The sequence below is a fragment of the Hyperolius riggenbachi genome, chromosome 2 (assembly GCF_040937935.1).
Source record: "Hyperolius riggenbachi isolate aHypRig1 chromosome 2, aHypRig1.pri, whole genome shotgun sequence".
In the NCBI taxonomy this organism is placed as follows: domain Eukaryota; kingdom Metazoa; phylum Chordata; class Amphibia; order Anura; family Hyperoliidae; genus Hyperolius; species Hyperolius riggenbachi.
The window spans coordinates 74,264,287-74,284,690 of record NC_090647.1 but is presented as its reverse complement, the minus strand read 5'-3'; positions in this window follow the sequence as shown (position 1 = coordinate 74,284,690).

The following is a 20,404-nucleotide window of genomic DNA, read 5'->3' as shown; positions in this document are numbered from 1 at the left end:
CAAATGTCTATAACACATCTGACAAGATTAGATGCATGCATGTTTCAGGTGTGTGATTTAGACCCTAGTGACCAGAAGGATCAGCAGGATTTCCATGCAACCAGTATTGTTTAAAAGGAAATAAATATGGCAGCCACCACTCTCACATGAATGAAAGCAATGAAACATTTGCAGTGACAATTATAATAAAAGGCTGACAACCTATTAAATATCAGTAGATAGGTACTGAGCTAGAAATATAATGCATTTTAAAAACTGAGGTACACTGTACAAGATAGAGGTTGTTAAATCTGGCCACAGAGATGCCAGCAGCATAATGGTTAAAGTGCAGAGAGTGTCATAAATAAAAGTAAGTAAACAGCACACTGAGATAAGGCTGAGGAATGTGTGAATGACAGAGCTGAATGGATGTGAGATCTTGTAACCTCCAGACCCAGGAGCATCTGCTGCTATCTCGGAGGACTGAGACATGGTAGGGAGTGAGGGAAAACTTCGGAGCTCACCTCTCAATAGCTTGTAATGTAGATATAAGACAAAGGCTGAGACGGGCAGGCTGCTGGATGATTGTTACTCCCTTAGACTCAGGAATGCTGTCAGCAGCACTGCGCCCCCCTGATGATTGAAGAGGGAGGTCGCCTGGGGCACGTGTCATGCCTGCATCCCTCCAGATACGCGTCTGTGGGGAAGACGCAGGAGGGGCAGCTGTCCGGGCCGGGAGTGTTGCAGGCTGGAGAGGTAGGTGGATAGCCGTGTGCTCGGCGCTGGACGGCCTCTTTCAGGCCCAGGGAGGGCACACACTACATGGCGAGCCCAGGCTTCGAGCAGCACATTGCAGCCTCCTTCATGTGGGACAGATCAATACAGCCAGCAGGGTAAGGGTGCATACACATATGCAATTTTGATTGGCCAATCACTGGCCAAATTTACCACCTTCATGTAGCATGAGAGCATATCTACACAGTCTATTCTATTGAGCTGAACTCCCCATCAGACAGAAATCTTTGCAAGATACTGCACACAAAGATGCTGTACACATGCAGAAGATCAGATCCTGCAAATTGCATTCATAGTCGTTGATATCTGCAGATCTCATACACACCTTGTTTAACAGACATTTATCTGCAGATCAGATCCACTAGGATGGATCTTCAGATCTGCAGATGATTGTCTGATGCTATAATGGGGCAGTACGGTGGCGTAGTGGTTAGTGCTCTTGCCTTGCAGCACTGGGTCCCTGGTTTGAATCCCAGCCAGGTCAACATCTACAAGGAGCAGTGGTGTAGCAATACAGGGTGCAGAGGTAGCCACCACATCAGGGCCCTTGGGCTAGAGGGGACCCAACAGGGCCCATCCCTCAAACACAGTATTAGCTCGTTATCAGTTCTGTGCTGATAATATTGACTTCTATAGTTGATTTGAATGGTAGTGATCATTAACACACAGTTTCCCATCCCCTTCTTGTACCTCTAAGTAGTAGAAAAGATCGGTTAGCACACCAGCTTCTCAATGAGCAGAGTTTATTCTCAAATCAATTAATAAATGGTACTAGGTTGGCGCTCAGGACAATTTTGCAAATGAATTTAATAAACACTGAATAATAAAACAGTAAATCTGAACATGTGTATCCTTTCACACAAATAGTAGCACCATACACACACAAAACCACATCCACTGCCCTGCTGCAGCAGAAAAATCTAAAAAATCTAAATCTAAAAAATCTAAAAAGATTAAAAAATGCAAAATTCAAATGTTGAGAAAGTGACAGAGAGAGTTGAACTATTTGTCACAATAGCAAGTGATGTTATAGTATCCTTTTCGTTGGTTAGCTCTTATACTACTTATACTTATACTACTACTAATACTAATACTGCCACTATCGAGTCTATCCTGTGCTCCTCCATCATTGTCTGGTACTCCGGGGCTAATGCAAGGGACAAACACAAACTCCAAAGGGTAATCAGTGCTGCTGAGAAGATCATCGGGTCACCCCTGCCGCCCCTGGACATCCTGCAGTCATCTAGAATGAGGTCCAGGGCAAACAGGATCATTCAGGACCCCTCCCACCCGGGCAGTCGCTTCTTCGTCCCCCTTCCTCTAGGTCGCCGTTATAGGACCATTCTCACCAAAACCACGAGGCATAAAAACACCTTCTTTCCCCAAGCGGTTGCTCTACTTAATTCATGCACTCTCCCAACTGACACCCCCTAATCTCCCTCAGCCACCCCCCTGCGGAAAACGCGCACAGAAGGAACTGTCACCAGCTGGCCACGCAGTACCACATGTCACCGTACAGTATGTCTGCTTTGCATAAGATAGTCCTGCCAACCTGAACTATGAACTGCTGCTGTCTGTTAAACTGACGTCTGGGCGTCTCTGTAGCTAAGAATCTGTACCATGTGTTGTTTGCCAATTGCTGTCACTGTCTGTCAAACTGCGGTTGTGTCTATGTAGCCATTATCTGTACCATGTTGATGTTGCTTTTTATGCCAATTGTTTTTGATGCTTTTTATGCCAATTGCCGTGTGTCCACAAAAAATTCCGGGTGCGGCTCCTGCCGCACTTGGCGAATAAAGTTGATTCTGATTCTGATACTAATCCAATGCCAGAATTAAAGTTCGTCAAACAGTGGTGGTCGCAATGTTTGTTTAGTGTCTGTAAACATTCAGATTGTCTCACATATAGATGATAGGAAAAGGATGTAGAAACTCACAACCTCCGATTAAGGAGGAACTGTACCAATCTCAAGGACTTTGAGGAAGAAGCTGATAGGATGCAATTGAGATTTGAAGAAAAAGGATATCCGACTGAAAACGTCAGTAATGCTAGAGAACATGCCTTACATACTGTTAGAGAAGATCTGCTGAGAGAAAAGATTAAGGAAGGGAATAATTTTGAAGAACAGCCCAAATTAATACTGAATCATTCCTCACAGAGTAAGAAAGTACAGAATATTATAAAAAAAACATTGGGACATTCTGAAAGAGGATCACTTATTGAGTTCTATATTAACTGACAATCCTGGGCTGATCCTGAAAAGATCTAGGAATTTAGGAAGTATTATAGCTCCTACAGTTAGAGAAAAGAGACAAGAAAGGAAGATAGGTTATTTTAAAAATTGTGGTTTTTGTAGAATGTGTAGGGAGACAAGAATGCCAGTTGGGAGAGTGAATGAAATTACATCCACTGCAGATAGTAATAGTTTTAAGATTAGGGGAGTTATGAACTGTGACACCAGAGGAGTTATATATGTAATCATGTGTCCATGTCACAAACAATATGTGGGCAGGACCAAACGCCCACTAAAAGAGCGATTGACAGAACATTGCAACAATATTCTCAAAGGTAATATGAAACATCCACTTTCAGAGCATTTTAAACAACAGCACAATTGCTCAATTAGAGGCACTGTTTTCTGCGCAATTGAAGAGGTGAGACGATCTTGGAGGGGAGGAGACTTCATACTTGAAATGTCTAGACATGAAACGTATTGGATTTATAATCTAAACACCTTGATCTCACTGGGTTTGAATAAAGACCTTGAACTTTACGCATTTTCCTAAAGGGATGTGACCTCACAGCCTAATAAAAGCATGGATCTCTTGTCCGCAGTCAGCTTTGAGAAAGGAAGGCGTACCTTCCGAAACGCGTCAGCGATTGGCTAAGCTGCAGTGACGTCACTAGCACTATCGCGGAAGGAGGTCTGTTCAGTGTACACAGCGGGCCCCGAGTGTGCACGGGATTACAGCAAGACATCACGGAAACTGATCGTTACTACCACGTTGGAGCCGGGTAAGTTTACCCGATTCTACAGCTACAATCATCAAGCAGCAGACTCCAGTCTCTCCTATCTAGCCGCCGGCCGGGGCTGACAGGATCGAGCGGCTCCAACGCACCACGCTGGAATACCTACGGAGGTTGTGAGTTTCTACATCCTTTTCCTATCATCTATATGTGAGACAATCTGAATGTTTACAGACACTAAACAAACATTGCGACCACCACTGTTTGACGAACTTTAATTCTGGCATTGGATTAGTATAAGAGCTAACCAACGAAAAGGATACTATAACATCACTTGCTATTGTGACAAATAGTTCAACTCTCTCTGTCACTTTCTCAACATTTGAATTTTGCATTTTTTAATCTTTTTAGATTTTTTAGATTTATATTTTTTAGATTTTTCTGCTGCAGCAGGGCAGTGGATGTGGTTTTGTGTGTGTATGGTGCTACTATTTGTGTGAAAGGATACACATGTTCAGATTTACTGTTTTATTATTCAGTGTTTATTAAATTCATTTGCAAAATTGTCCTGAGCGCCAACCTAGTACCATTTATTAATTGATCTAATTTTTAGGGGTCTGGGATAACTCCATTCTAGGCTGAGCAGCTGCAATATCCATAAGGCGCAACACTGCATATCAATTACTTATTCTCAAATCACATGTCAACACTACGGTTAACAATTGTTTCGGGGCCACTCAGGGTCCCCTTCTTCAGAACAGGGCAGACAAAAAAAAGAAGGTTCTGAAGAAGGGGACCCTGAGTGGCCCCGAAACAATTGTTAACCGTAGTGTTGACATGTGATTTGAGAATAAACTCTGCTCATTGAGAAGCTGGTGTGCTAACCGATCTTTTCTACTACTTGGATTCAGCTGGGATCAGGGCCGGGCCGAGGCAGAGGCTGGAGAGGCTCCAGCCTCAGGGCGCAGTGTAGGAGGGGGCGCACAATTCATTCAGTTGTCATTCCCAATTGTGTTTGAAGCAGAAAGAAATAGGAAAAGGGGATACATGGCAGTGATTGCAAGTCAGATAACTAGAGATTAAGGTATTAGGGAGGTTGGGGGCCCTGGGGCGCCTCTTAGTCTAGCAGCAATCAGTGTGTGACGGCTGGGGGGGAGGGATGGAGGGGCGCACTTTGGTGTCTCAGCCTTGGGTGCTGAAGGACCTTGTCCCAGCTCTGGCTGGGATGTTGCTTAGCATCCGAGGTTATGCACCCGAAGTAAACGAGGAAAAGTGTGCCTCTCTGCATCCTTCTACTTCCTTCTTGTACCTCTGACAATGTGGTTGTCCTTGATTGGTTTTGTGTTGTTCTATCAATTGTTATCTATAGCATGCTTGGGGGCCCCAATGCTAAACTTGCACTGGGGCCCACAGCTTCTTAGCTATGCCACTGACAAGGAGTTTGTATGTTCCCCCCGTGTGGGTTTGCTCCGGGCACTCCAGTTTCCTCCCACATCCCTAAAAACATACATATAAGTTAATTGTCTTGCCCCTAATTTGGCACTAGACTATGATACATACACTACAAGATCCATACATAGACATACAGGGGCTTGCAAAAGTATTCAGCCCCCTTCAAGTTTTCCACAGTTTATTACTGCCATAAAGACGAATCAATTTTATTGGAATTCCACTTGAAAGACCAATACAAAGTGGTGTACACATGAGAAGTGGAACTAAAATCATACATGATTCCAAACATTTTTTTTTTACAAATAAATAACTGCAAAGTGGGGTGTGCGTAATTATTCAGCCCCCTTTGGTCTGAGTGCAGCCAGTTGCCCATAGACATTGCCTGATGAGTGCTAATGACTAAATAGAGTGCACCTGTGTGTAATCTAATGTCAGTACAAATACAGCTGCTCTGTGACGCCCTCAGAGGTTGTCTAAGAGAATCTTGGGAGCAACAACACCATGAAGTCCAAAGAACACTCCAGACAGGTCAGGGATAAAGTTATTGAGAAATTTAAAGCAGGCTTAGGCTACAAAAAGATTTCCAAAGCCTTGAACATCCCACGGAGCACTGTTCAAGTTATCATTCAGAAATGGAAGGAGTATGGAACAACTGTAAACTTACCAAGACAAGGCCATCCACCTAAACTCACAGGCCGAACAAGGAGAGTGCTGATCAAAAATGCAGTCAAGAGGCCCATGGTGACTCTGGACGAGCTGCAGAGATCTACAGCTCAGGTGGGGGAATCTGTCCATAGGACAACTATTAGTCATGCACTGCACAAAGTTGGCCTTTATGGAAGAGTGGCAAGAAGAAAGCCACTGTTAACAGAAAAGCATAAGAAGTCCCGTTTGCATTCTGCCACAAGCCATGTGGGGGATAGAGATGTAGCGAACGGTTCGCCGGCGAATGGTTCCAGGCGAACTTTGGTGGTTCGCGTTCGCCTGGATCAGGCGAACTTGGGCGGAAGTTCGATTTGCCCCATAATGCACTATGAGGGTCAACTTTGACCCTCTGCATCACAGTCAGCAGGCACATTGTAGCCATTCAGGCTACACTAAGCCCTGGAGCCCCCCCCCTTATATAAGACAGGCTCGCTGGCCATGACACTCACTCGTGTGCCTGCTGCAAATAGACAGACTAGGGAGAGCTGCTGCAGATTTTTTCTCCTAGGGAAAGATTAGTTAGGCTCTTGGCTTGCTCCTGGCTGATTGTTATTGCTAAAATAGCACCCATTAACAGCTCTTTTGAGAGCTAATATTTTCCTGATGTGTTTTTTGTGTGTGTGTGTTGCTCACTGACACTGCATTATACAGCCCTATCTGTTGCAGCTGGACCTTGGTAATTGTTATTACTGTGCCAGCCAGGCCCTGCCTAACTATCTATACTGGGACACCTACCTATGCCTACCTAACAACGGGGGCACCTACTTACCTATACGGGGACACCTACCTATACTAGGGGACCTACCTATGCCTACCTACTTATACTGGGTCTCCTACCTATGCCCACCTACCTATACTGGGTCTCCTACCTATGCCTAGCTAACTACTGAGGCACCTACCTATGCCTACCTACCTATACTGGAACTCCTACCAATGCCTACCTACCTATACTGGGACTCCTACCTATGCCTACCTACCTATACTGGGTCTCCTACCTATACCTAGCTAACTAATGAGGCACCTACCTATGCCTACCTACCTATACTTGGACTCCTACCTATGCCTAGCTAACTACTGGGACACCTACCTATGCCTACCTACCTATACTGGGTCTCCTACCTATGCCTAGCTAACTAATGAGGCACTTACCTATGCCTACCTACCTATACTGGGACTCCTACCTATGCCTAGCTAACTACTGGGACACCTACCTATGCCTACCTACTTATACTGGGTCTCCTACCTATGCCCACCTACCTATACTGGGTCTCCTACCTATGCCTAGCTAACTACTGAGGCACCTACCTATGCCTACCTACCTATACTGGGACTCCTACCAATGCCTACCTACCTATACTGGGACTCCTACCTATGCCTACCTACCTATACTGGGACTCCTACCTATGCCTAGCTAACTAATGAGGCACTTACCTATGCCTACCTACCTATACTGGGACTCCTACCTATGCCTACCTACTTATACTGGGACTCCTACCTATGCCTAGCTAACTACTGGGATGCCTACCTACCTATACTGGGTCTCCTACCTATGCCTAGCTAACTACTGGGACACCTACCTATGCCTACCTACCTATACTGGGACTCCTACCTATGCCTACCTACTTATACTGGGACTCCTACCTATGCCTAGCTAACTACTGGGATGCCTACCTACCTATACTTGGTCTCCTACCTATGCCTAGCTAACTACTGGGACACCTACCTATGCCTACCTACCTATACTGGGTCTCCTACCTATGCCTAGCTAACTACTGAGGCACCTACCTATGCCTACCTACCTATACTCGGTCTCCTACCTATGCCTAGCTAACTACTGGGACACCTACCTATGCCTACCTACCCATACTGGGACTCCTACCAATGCCTAGCTAACTAATGAGGCACCTACCTATGCCTACCTACCTATACTGGGACTCCTACCTATGCCTAGCTAACTACTGGGACACCTACCTATGCCTACCTACCTATACTGGGTCTCCTACCTATGCCTAGCTAACTACTGAGGAACCTACCTATGCCTACCTACCTATTTTGGGGCTCCTACCTATGCCTACCTACATACAATAAGATAATAAGGTCGTTGCTTCATTGTGGACAGACCAAATTTGATCAGCTGGACAGTCACTGTTGTTCTATCATTGAGCTACCACAGCCCGGCGACCATATGGGCTGGAAAACTGCCACGGCCTGCACTCTGGCCATGGTGCGAATCAGTCCAGCACGGCCATCACTACACAAACAGCTGTTTGCGGTGCGTTACACAGTGAGTTTGGTGTGTCAGTGTGAAGCAGTACTCTAATTACACTCCCTGATTGATGTATACACATGCAAGATGTTTGAAAGCACTTTAGGCCTGCAATTTAGCATTCAATGTGATTTCTGCCCTTAAAACGCTGCTTTGCGTCAAATCCAGATTTTTCCCCGAGATTTTGGGCATGTATCCCACTCCGCCATGCCTCCCTCCAGGTGTTAGACCCCTTGAAACATGTTTTCCATCACTTTGTGGCCAGCATAATTTTTTCTATTTTTCAAAGTTTGCCTCCCTATTGAAGTCTATTGCGGTTCGCGAACTTTTCCGCGAACCGAACCTTCCGCGAAGGTTCGCGAACCGAAAATCGGAGGTTCGCGACATCACTAGTGGGGGACACAGCAAACATGTGGAAGAAGGTGCTCTGATCAGATGAGACCAAAATAGAACGTTTTGGCCAAAATGCAAAAAGCTATGTGTGACGGAAAACTAATACTGCACATCACTCAGAACGCACCATCTCCACTGTCAACTATGGTGGTGGCAGCATCATGCTCTGGGGGTGCTTCTCTTCAGCAGGGACAGGGAAGCTGGTCAGAGTTGATGGGAAGATGGATGGAGCCAAACACAGGGCAATCTTGGAAGAAAACCTCTTGGAGTTTGCAAAAGTCTTGAGACTGGGGCGGAGGTTCACCTTCCATTAGGACAACAACCCTAAACATAAAGCCAGGGCAACAATGGAATGGTTTAAAACAAAACATATCCATGTGTTAGAATGGCCCAGTCAAAGTCCAGATCTAAATCCAATCGAGAATCGGTGGCAAGATCTGAAAACTGCTGTTCACAAACGCTGTCCATCTAATCTGACTGAGGTGGAGCTGTTTTGCAAAGAAGAATGGGCAAGGGTTTCAGTCTCTAGATGTGCAAAGCTGGTAGAGACATACCCCAAAAGACTGGCAGCTGTAATTGCAGCAAAAGGTGGTTCTACAAAGTACTGACTCAAGGGGGCCAAATAATTACACACACCCCACTTTGCAGTTATTTATTTGTAAAAAATGTTTGGAATCATGTATGATTTTCGTTCCATTTCTCACGTGTACACCACTTTGTATTGGTCTTTCACGTGGAATTACAATGAAATCGATTCATGTTTGTGGCAGTAATATAACAAAATGTGGAAAACATCAAGGGGACCGAATACTTTTGCAAGCCACTGTATGAGAGAGATTAGATTGTGAGCCCCTCTGAGGGACAGTTAGTGACAAGACAATATACTCTGTACAGCGCTGCATAATATGTCGGCTCTATATAAATACTTAAATAAATAAATGAAATGTTCCCCCCACCCCCAGTGTTTGTACAGTTATACTTTACCTGCCGCCGCCTGTGCGTGCCCTCGTACTTCCGCCTGTATGCCCCCACGTGGTTGCCAGTGTTATGCCATGTGGAGCGTGTGTATGTTGTCACACTCACGTCCTACATACAATGTGCCAGTAGTCACGTTGGGCCGGAATGTGGAAATAGGGCACGGACACTCAGCATGACAGATAAAGTATAACTGCACAGTAGAGATTGCTCAAACCTCCGATTTTCGCTTCGCGAACCTCGAACGCGAACTTCCGCAAAAGTTCGGTTTGCACAAACTTTTGCGAACCACAATAGACTTCAACGGGGAGGCGAACTTTGAAAACAAGAAACATTTATGCTGGCCACAAAAGTGAGGGAAAAGATGTTTCAAGTGGTCTAACACCTGAGTTTTTTCAGTGACTACAAGAGGGAAACATTTTTTTCAAAAAGACCTTATAGTTTTTTTTTTGCCAGAACATCCTCTAGCTCTTGTCCTAACAAATATCCCCAGTCACTACAGACAGAGCTCTCCTATCACACCTTTTCCTCTAACAGAGCATGTCCAGTGATTTCTGTGAAAAACACATCAGCAATCTCACACTGGCATGTTCCCAGTTATATGCACTAGTATGGGGGAGGAAAGGTCTCAGCTTGAGAGTAGGAAGGAGTCTGCTGGCATTAAAGAGAACCCGAGGTGGGTTTTAAGAATGCTATTAGGACACAGAGGCTGGTTCTGCATACTGTCACCAGCCTCTGTGTCTGTACTGTGTCCCCCCAGGCTCCCCCTGCGCTCTGCTGTCCCCCAGAAAAAAAGAATGCCATGCTAGCGACATGCACCTTGTCGCCAGCAGGCTGTTTACCTTTGTGCTGCATGTCACCGCCGCTCCTCCGCCTCCTCTATAGCGCCGCTCCCCGCCTATGTCCCATCCCTCCAATCAGCTTACAGAGGCGGGGAGAGAGGGGATGCAGGTGGGGAGCCGCAATATATGAGTACAGAAAGAACAGCGCAATAAGTGAATCTGTACTGGCTGCTAGAAGATGGGGGCAGGTTCCAAGCCCCAATGGGTGAAAGATTTAAACAAGAATGCATCTCAGCGCAACAGGTAGCATACAATCCTATTGGACAGTTGTGTGGTGTATGGATATCGCAGGCATTTGAGAGAAGCTAAGTATCAACCAGCGCGCAAGGAGGTACTGTATTGCTCTTTCTAATCTTTGAAGCAGGAAAGTTATGTGACTTACTAGCGGCTGCTGCGATATCCATACACCACACAACTGTCCAATAGGATTGTATGCTACCTGTTGCGCTGAGCCACAATATAGAGGAGGCGGGGGAGTGGCAGTGACAGGCAGCATAAAGGTAAACAGCCTGCTAGCGACGAGCTGCATGTAGCTAAGACGGCGATTTTTCTTCTGGGGGACAGCAGAGCGCAGGGGGGACACAGTACAGACACAGAGGCTGGTGATAGTATGCAGAACCAGCCTTTGTGTCCTAATAGCATTTTTAAAACCCACCTCGGGTTCTCTTTAAAAATGAGAAGCAGCAAAAAAGTCAGCAAGAAAGTATTCTGGTCCCAGCATTCATCGCAGATTTTGTGAAGGCAAAAGATATAAAATTGTCTTTGCTTGCTTTGACTACCCGCAACCCGACCCACAGCTTGCAACCCACGACCCGACCCGCAGCTCAAATCAATTTGGGTACCTGCACCCGACCCGCATTTTGGGTAACCCGCGGGTACCCGACCCATATATAGAGATAATAAGCCCCATCAAACGCCTCCCTAAAAAGCAGCTGCTCACCTCCAAGTCACAGCAGGAAGTGAGCAGTGCAGCCCCAGCATGGAGACTACTATCCCTAGCATGGCTATGTCACAATGGTGTCCATAGCAACAGCTACACCAATCAGGGAGTCCCAGATGGCCAAGGGCAAATGTATTTAATATTTAATAAACTGCACAGAATGGGATCACAGGGACTTTATAAGGGATTATTTCAGAGATAAATATAACTGTATCATAACTCTCATGTGAGCAAATAACAATAATGACACACAGAAACTGAGGGCCAGTTCACATTGGGCGCTTGCCCGTGCTTCCTGGTGACCGCATTCGGGTCTGCGATCGCGATTCGGCAGCAAAATCTTGCGATTTAAGCGCAATTTGCCCTTGTGATTCCCGTCAATAGAATGAGAATAACAGCACAATTGCCCCAAAGACGCTACATGCAGCGCATTTGCAATTGATCAAAATCGCAAACATTGCAGTGTGAATGTATCCATAGGGATACATTAGTAGCAGCGCTTTCTGATCGCCGGCAATCAGCAAAGTGCTGAAAAAGTGCCCAGTGTGAACCAGCCCTAACCAGGGAAGCAATTTGGCATAAGAATTGCACCACATGTTAAGTATACATTCATAAACTTTATTCCATCAAATGATTAAAAAACAATGCATAAAACCATTTACAACCACATAATCAAGCAATCTTTGGCGCTCCCTACTAATAACACACTGGGCAGAATTTACATATCTAGAGCCTATAGGCCCAGAAGACCTGACACAAACCCCGCCACCACCAACTGCCACTCTTCAGGCGACATGTGCTTATCATGCTGAGAAACACAAAAACAAATTGCTGAAACCAATCAACTTCAGGAGATAACCCTAACCTGCAGAAGCCATTACAGGGGCTTATATGACATGTATAGCCATAGTGCAGTGTTGCCAACCTATCACATTATTTTTTTTACTGACAAACTTCTCAAAATTTACTGGCGAATAACTTTTTTTTACTGACACCCATTCCTGCAGCATGGTAAGCGCTTAGCGGTAAAAAAAATGGGCATAGCCGTTCAACATAATGTGGGCGTAGTTGTGGGTGGCACCAAATATACATAATCTAATGCTAGATACCCACGATGCAATTTTCTGACAGATTTACTGTCAGATTGATTATTTCCAACACGTCCGATCTGATTTCAGATGTTGTAAATCTGTCAGAAAATTGCACAGTGTGTACCTAGCATTAGCAGTGGTGTAAGCAGGCCTGCCTAGCAAAATGTTAGATGAAGCTGCCTCTACTTTAATACAAAAAATAATGCCCACACCATATTCCCTGGTAGCCCAGCCCCCCCCCCCATCCCCAGTGTCAGGCTGTGACTGTTGGCACCACAGTGGCACCACAACTGCCGGCATACATGTGAGATCGGCACCAGGAGATTTGGGCGCAGGATACAGCCGGTATATGGCTGATCCTGCTGCTGCTGCACAAGTCCCGGCCACGTTAATTACTATTCCCCCTCCAGGCCGCCATGGATGGTGGGGAATGATATAATTCGGCTTCCAGCTATTGCTGGAGACCAAATTATTGTGTTTTAAAAGCAACTTCAGCTCCGTCTTCTGACGGCGCCGACGTTACTCACTGAGCGCCGCTATACCTGTAATTCCTATTACAGTCTATGGTGGGGCCGGCTGCGCCCAAATCTTCCTGCGCTGAAAAGCACTGCTCCGACCTGCTGCTTGCCTGTGCCGAGGGCAAGGTTGGGGCTGTCTGCTGGGCTGCTCTGGGTCCAAAATGGCTCCGGCACTCACTAGAGCCGGTTGCAGGCAGCAAATAAGAGATAAGTGGGGCAACACTTATATAATGCACTTCTAGGAGACTGAGGAGAGGGACCCCCTATACACATTGCTGAGCTGTCACCCAATATAGGATGGCCCTACAGGAAGGAGGGGAAAGACCCCCCTAGACAGTGCTGTCACCCCATACATATTGCCCCTATAGTGAATATAAACACAGGATCATGTATTTTTTTTAAATTCATAATTCATAATATTTTCAAACTTCTCAATAAAATGCCTTAAAAACCACCATCAAGAAAGAAAAAAACTATAATAATAATTTTGATAGTACTTTTCCACATACTTTTTAGTACTTTTTCAATTGCAAAGTGCTGAAAAGTTATCCTACATAGTTGAAAAATGATCTCCTAGGAGAAAACTCAGGAAAAAAATTAATTGCATATGGGCCAAGAGACAGGGCCGGCCCGCTCATGAGGCGGGGTGAAACATTTGCCTCAGGCGGCAGATCTGGGGGGGCGGCACCCGCCCGTCCATGGACGCTGGGGCCGCCCGCCGAGCTGGAGGGGTAGCGGGCAGAAAGGGGGTATTGGGCCTAGCGGCGGGGAGGGGGGTCGGACCCCCCCCTCCCTCGCCTGGGTCCCCCGATCTGCGCTCCTTCTCCAGCGTAAAGTACCAGCCAGCGTGCATATGAGAAGAGGCAACGGGCGGGGGAATCACTCACCTTCCGCGTTCCATCGCGTGCTCCACTGACGTCACTTCCGGCAACACCGCCCACTGTATTGTAAGTGGACGGCCTTGCAGGAAGTGACGTCGGTGGAGCGCACGATGGAACGCGGAAGGTGAGTGATTCCCCCGCCCGTTGCCTCTTCTCATATGCAGGTTGGCTGGTACTTTACGCTGGAGAAGGAGCGCAGATCGTGGGACCCAGGCGAGGGAGGGGGGGGTCCGACCCCCCTCCCCGCCGCTAGGCCCAATACCCCCTTTCTGCTAGCTACCCCTCCAGCTCGGCGGCACCACCACCCCCCCCCCCCCACGGGGGGGGGGGGGGGGAGCGATTTTTTTTCTAATTTTGCCTCAGGCGGCAAAAAGTCTAGGGCCGGCCCTGCCAAGAGATGATCCATTAGAAATAAATTATGAGTTAAGTTAGAAAAGGAGAGATAAACCATGAGTTAAGCCACTTAAGAAGAGATACATTGCGAGTTAATAAATAAGTGCCCATATGCAATTAACCAGTGGCGTACCTGGGGAATTTGACACCCGGAGCTGATTATTTACAGACAACCCCCCTCCCCAAAAAAAACCCAAAAAAACAATTTTTGTTGAGGAGTTGAGGCGCAAGCGTGTTGCTATACATTTTGGGGGAATTTTGGGAAAAAAGTCGTCAGGATGTGGACGGAGCTAACCGTTATGAAACACTGTACGCTATACAGTGCTGCAGAAGATGTCAGTGCTATATAAATACACAATAATAATATGGTAGGACATAAGACTATTACTATGTTACGATTAGATCGTGAGCTCCTCTGAGGACAGTCAGAAAAGGGGGACATATGAAAGAGGGGGATGCATAGAAGGAGGGGGGGGAGATAAAGATGTAGAGGCACAAGACAGAGAGCCTGGTGGGAGAGGAGATATGACAGGAAGACCTGTCACCAGGACTGCAGACATCACCAGTGCTGTTTAACGGGACATGCTGTTAAAAGAAGCCACTAAAATCTGAAGAGAGGAAAGGGTCATTTGGAATGCAACAGGGTGGGAGGGGGAGCTGGGAAAAAACATAAGATTACTTGCAATAAAGATAATCTAAATTACCTGTAACTTGCTTCTCTGCTCACTACAGACCTCGGCTGTCAGCATCTGTATCACTGGCTTCTGCAACAGCAGACTGTCTTACATTTACATTATTGATTAATTACTCTGATCAGGATAACAGAGTAACCAAGTAGCTCAGGGTGACTCAAACCACTAGGAATGTACAGGGCGATAAAAGAGACCGAAAAGCCCTCCTACTCCTGATTAGGATAAATAATCAATAGTCCAGGGCACTCTGGTATTACAGCAGCCAGTACACATGGCTACTAATGACTTCTGAAACACTAAACACATCTTACCACCTCTCCCTGCTAATGTCCCAGCTGCAGCACAGCAATCATTCTCTCTACTCACCCTGCTGCTCTGCACATTCACTCACTACAGGCTGTGTGTAGAGAGCAAGGAGACACATTGCCCATGGGACAGGAAGGGGGAGGGGTGATTCATCTAGTGCAGGAAGTAGTACAGTCCCCTGCACTGCCTACTGCTATTTCCACACGTTACAATACAATACAATACAATAACATTTCTATAGCGCTTTTCTCCCATAGGACTCAAAGCGCTTAGGCTCTCTCAGATTCAGTAATTGGTAGTAGGATGAAGTATTCACACAACAAAAGTTATATTTCTGCAAATGCCAAACTGAACAGGTGGGTTTTCAGTCTGGATTTAAACACGTCCAGGGATGGAGCTGTCCTGATCTGTTGAGGTAAGGAGTTCCAAAACGTAGGGGCAGCATGACAGAAGGCTCTAGGACCAAAAGTTTCCAAGTGGACTCTGGGTATGACTAGATTATTAGAACCTGTGGATCTGAGAATGTGGGGATTGCTACGTAGCTGCAACATATCTTTCATGTATCCAGGACCTAGATTATTCAGGGATTTAAATGTCAGTAGGCCGATCTTGAATATTACCCTCCATTCTATAGGTAGCCAGTGAAGGGAGTGCGGGACTGGCGTTATGTGGCAGTGACGGGGTTGGTTGGTTAGCAGTCTGGCAGCAGTATTCTGTATCAGCTGTAGGCAGTACAAGCAGGGCCGGCCCGCCCATGAGGCGGGGTGAAACTTTTGCCTCAGGCGGCACTTCTGGTGGGCGGCACCCACCCGTCCGTAGGTGTGGGGGGCCACCCGAGCTGGAGGGGTTAGCGGGCAGGAAGGGGGTATTGGGCCTAGCGGCGGGGAGTCCCTGTCTGGGTCCCCCGTCCTCCGCTCCCCTCCAGCTTTAAAAAGTTACGTTGCTGCAGCTATTGTAAGAGGCACGGGCAGGGATCACTCACCTCTTCCTTGTTCCAGCGTGCGCTTCACTGACGTCACTTCCTGCTACGCTGCCCACTGTATTGTGAGTGGACGGCGTTACAGGAAGTGACGTCAGTGGATCGCACGTTGGAACGCGGAAAAGGTGAGTGATCCCCGCCGGTGCCTCTTACAATAGCTGCAGCAACATAACTTTTTAAAGCTGGAGGGGAGAGGAGGATGGGGACCCAGACAGGGACTCCCCGCCGCTAGGCCCAATACCCCCTTCTTGCCCGCTATCCCTTCCAGCTCGGAGGCCCCTTACACCAGCCGGGGTGGGGGGTGGGGGGATGGGGGGGCGTCGATTTCTTTAAAGATTGCCTCAGGCGGCAAAAAGCTAGGGCCAGGCCTGGGTACAAGACCTTTTTCTTCCGTTTAAAATAATTTTTCAACATTCTGTGATTGATAAAGTATCAAAAAGTAGGTGCAAAAGCACTATCAAAATTATTTTCTTGTATTTTCTTGCTTGCCAATGGCCTAAAGAGACACTGAAGCAAAAAAATAATAATAATAATAATGATATAATGAATTGGTTGTGCAGTATGGATAATTACTAGAACATTCGTAGCAAAGAAAATATTCTCATATTTTTTTTCTTCTGTTATTTAGTTTTTTTTTTTTATAACGTTGCATCATTCTCTAATATTTGCAGTTTACATACTACTCAGCATTGTAAATGATTTTACAGAGCAGGCCAGTGAACTTTTGAACTGTCCTCTGCAGGAAATAAACAATACAGTGCCAGACACTTGAAATAACAAGCTTCAGAAGACAGAGGTTACTGCGACTGTAAAAGTCGTGGAGCTCAGTGGCTCTTTTGCATAGATAACAACTGGAGTTTCTTAACTCTTCTTGTACTGGAAACAATATTAGACTTACAGGGGCTTGCAAAAGTGTTCGGCCCCCTTGACATTTTCCACAATTTGTCACATTACTGCCACAAACATGGATACATTTTATTGAAATTCCATGTGAAAAACCAACACAAAGTGGTGTACACGTGAGGAGTGGAACGAAAATCATACATGATTCCAAACATTTTTTAAAAATAAATAACTGCAAAGTGGGGTGTGCGTAATTATTCAGCCCCCTTTGGTCTGAGTGCAGTCAGTTGCCCATAGACATTGACTGATGAGTGCTAATTACTAAATAGAGTTCACCTGTGTGCAATCTAATGTCAGTACAAATACAGCTGCTCTGTGACGGCCTCAGAGGTTGTCTAAGAGAATATTGGGAGCAACAACACCATGAAGTCCAAACTACACACCAGACAGGTCAGGGATAAAGTTATTGAGAAATGTAAAGCAGGCTTAGGCTACAAAAAGATTATTATATCATTTTTTTTCAGCTTCAGTGTCTCTTTAAAAGGCATTTTATTGATTTGTTGTATAAATATCAACTTGAACAGTTAGGTGAAAAAGTGAACTGAATAAGAGACAGTTTGCCTTCCCAATTTAGTGGATTAACTTGCGTACAAAAAGTAATTTTCTCCTGACACACTAGAGAACCTTTTTGTTCTCCAAGCAAAGATCGGGAAAGCACTGGGTGGCAGCCAGGCAGCCGCACTGGCAACGCTTGCATGTGACTGAAAGAGGGTCCAATAAAAGCAAAAGATAATCTGCATATTATGAAAGCTAAAGAGAGGCTGACAGCAGGATGTTCAGTGGGAACTGGCAGAATTAGCGGACAGATGGAATTTAAATTGTAGACAGGCAGTTGATGTCAATACCCAACTGGAGTCAGAGCATGCTGCAGATGAGAGCTTATATTTACAGTAAATATCGGCAAACACAGAAAATCTGCTGAGAAATGGAGATGTAATTATAAACAAGCATTAATGAGTCAGAATATGTAACAGAGAAATGAAAAAAAAATTAAAGTGGATATGAGCATGCATTGTTTACGCGTCCAGTGAAAAATGGCGCCGATTAAATAATGGCGCCCCCTTCTGCCCGATATTTCTTTAAAACAATATTGATCGTTTTAATGGCGCAGACCTAGTAAACGTAATTTATCATTTTAGAACCTGCTTTTTTTGTCCTGCCTGAACGATATTTATCATTTGAAGCCCTGCTTTGCTGCCATTTAGAAAATGTCTGCCCGCCGACTTTAACATTTAATAGCACAGACCCCTCAAAAGATAGAAACACCAAATTTGCAGGGAATGTTAAGAAGAATAGTGGGAACAAGAGGATTTTTTTTTTTCAAATAGACCTTATACTTTTTGAGAAAATCGATTTTCAAAAATTCTCCTTCTCACCATCGGAAAACTAAACGCCCCGCCGACTTTAGCCAAGCCCCCCCCCCCCCCCTGGAGCCCTTGTCCAATCCACGGACAAGGGGCTCTTCCCCAACTCCGGTGTCCCAGGAGGAGGCGGGGCGATGACTCCTGGGGGGGGGGTTCATGGCGGCATCTGGGAGTCCCCTTTAAGAAGGTCCCTAATTAACCAGAAATACTTACCTGTACGTTTAAAAAAATGTTCCCACGCCATTATCCTCTGTAAACGATCCAACGTATACAATATCCTCTGTCTTGCGACCTTTAATTAAGTTGATTGAAGATCTCCACCGCCCCCCACATAGCAGAGGATGCGTCCTGTGGGATGCATAGCTGCCGGCTCCTGCTGTCTCTCCCCGCCTCCTCACCTGTCACTCTCACCTAGCCTAGCAGCTAGCAGCACCCATGGGTGCTGCTAGGTGAGGGGTGACAGGTGCAGGCAGGTGGGGAGGAGAGCCGGGAGCCGGCAGCTATGCGTCCACATAGGACGCATTCTAAAGGCTCATACACACATCAGACTATAGTCTTTGGAAAATGAAAGATCACAGACCAATCCTACCACCCTTCATGTAGTATGAGAGCCATACCTTCACAGTCTTTTCTATGGAGCTGAACTCCCCATTAGAAAAAAATCTTTGCAAGATGCTGCACACACAGATGCTGTACAGACACAAAAGATCAGTATCTGCAAAAGATCTGTTCCTGCCAGAAATACATTCCTGCAAATTGCAATGATAGTCTATGAGATCTGCAGATCATCATACACACATGATTTAACTGACATTCATCTGCAGATCAAGCAATCATCTGCAGATCTGAAAATCCATCCTGGTGGATCTGATCTGCAGATGAATGTCAGTTAAATCATGTGTGTATGATGATCTGCAGATCTCATAGACTATCATTGCAATTTGCAGGAATGGATTTTTGGCAGGAACAGATCTTTTGCAGATACTGATCTTTTGTGTCTGTACAGCATCTGTGTGTGCAGCATCTTGCAAAGATTTTTTTCTGATGTTCAGCTCCATAGAAAAGACTGTGTAGAGTATGGCTCTCATACTACATGAAGGGTGGTAAGATTGGTCTGTGATCTTTCATTTTCAAAAGACTATGGTCTGATGTGTGTATGTGGCCTAAGCCTTACTAACCGACTCATCAATGAGCCGTTTTTTTTTGTATTTAATCAAATGAGCCGATTCATTTGATTCAATACAAAAAGAACCGGCTCATTTGATTCAATACAAAAAGAACCGGCTCATTGATGAGCCGGTTAGTATAGCTTAGAATGCGTCCTGTGTGGATGTGTAGCAGCCGGCTCCCGTCTCTCCTCCCCACCTGCCTGCACCTGTCACCCCTCACCTAGCAGCACCCATGGGTGCTGCTAGGTGCCAGGCTAGGTGAGGTGACAGGTGAGGAGGCGGGGAGGACAGTGGGAGCTGGCAGCTATGCATCCCAAAGGACGCATTCTCTGCTATGTGGGGGGGGGGGGGGGCGGCTGGATCTTCAATCAACTTAACCACTTCAGGACCGCCCCCAGCTGATGGGTGGCGGCAAAGTCTGGGCTTAAACGACCGCAATACGCCCATCGGTGGGCGTGGTTAGGCGGCGATCGCGTTAGTCGCCGGCGACTGGCTCCGCCCCCCTCACGCTGTAACCCGCCGGTCGTTCGGAAGCCCCGGCGGGTTACTAGCACCCGGATCGCTGCTGCCCGTATGTATAATAGGCTTTGTAATGTATATGAAGCCTATTATACAATCTGCCTCCTGCCCTGGTGGTCCCAGTGTCCGAGGGACCACCAGGGCAGGCTGCAGCCACCCTAGTCTGCACCCAAGCACACTGATTTCCCCCCCCCTGCCCCCTGATCGCCCACAGCACCCCTCAGACCCCCCCCTGCCCACCCCCCAGACCACTGTTCGCACCCAATCACCCCCCT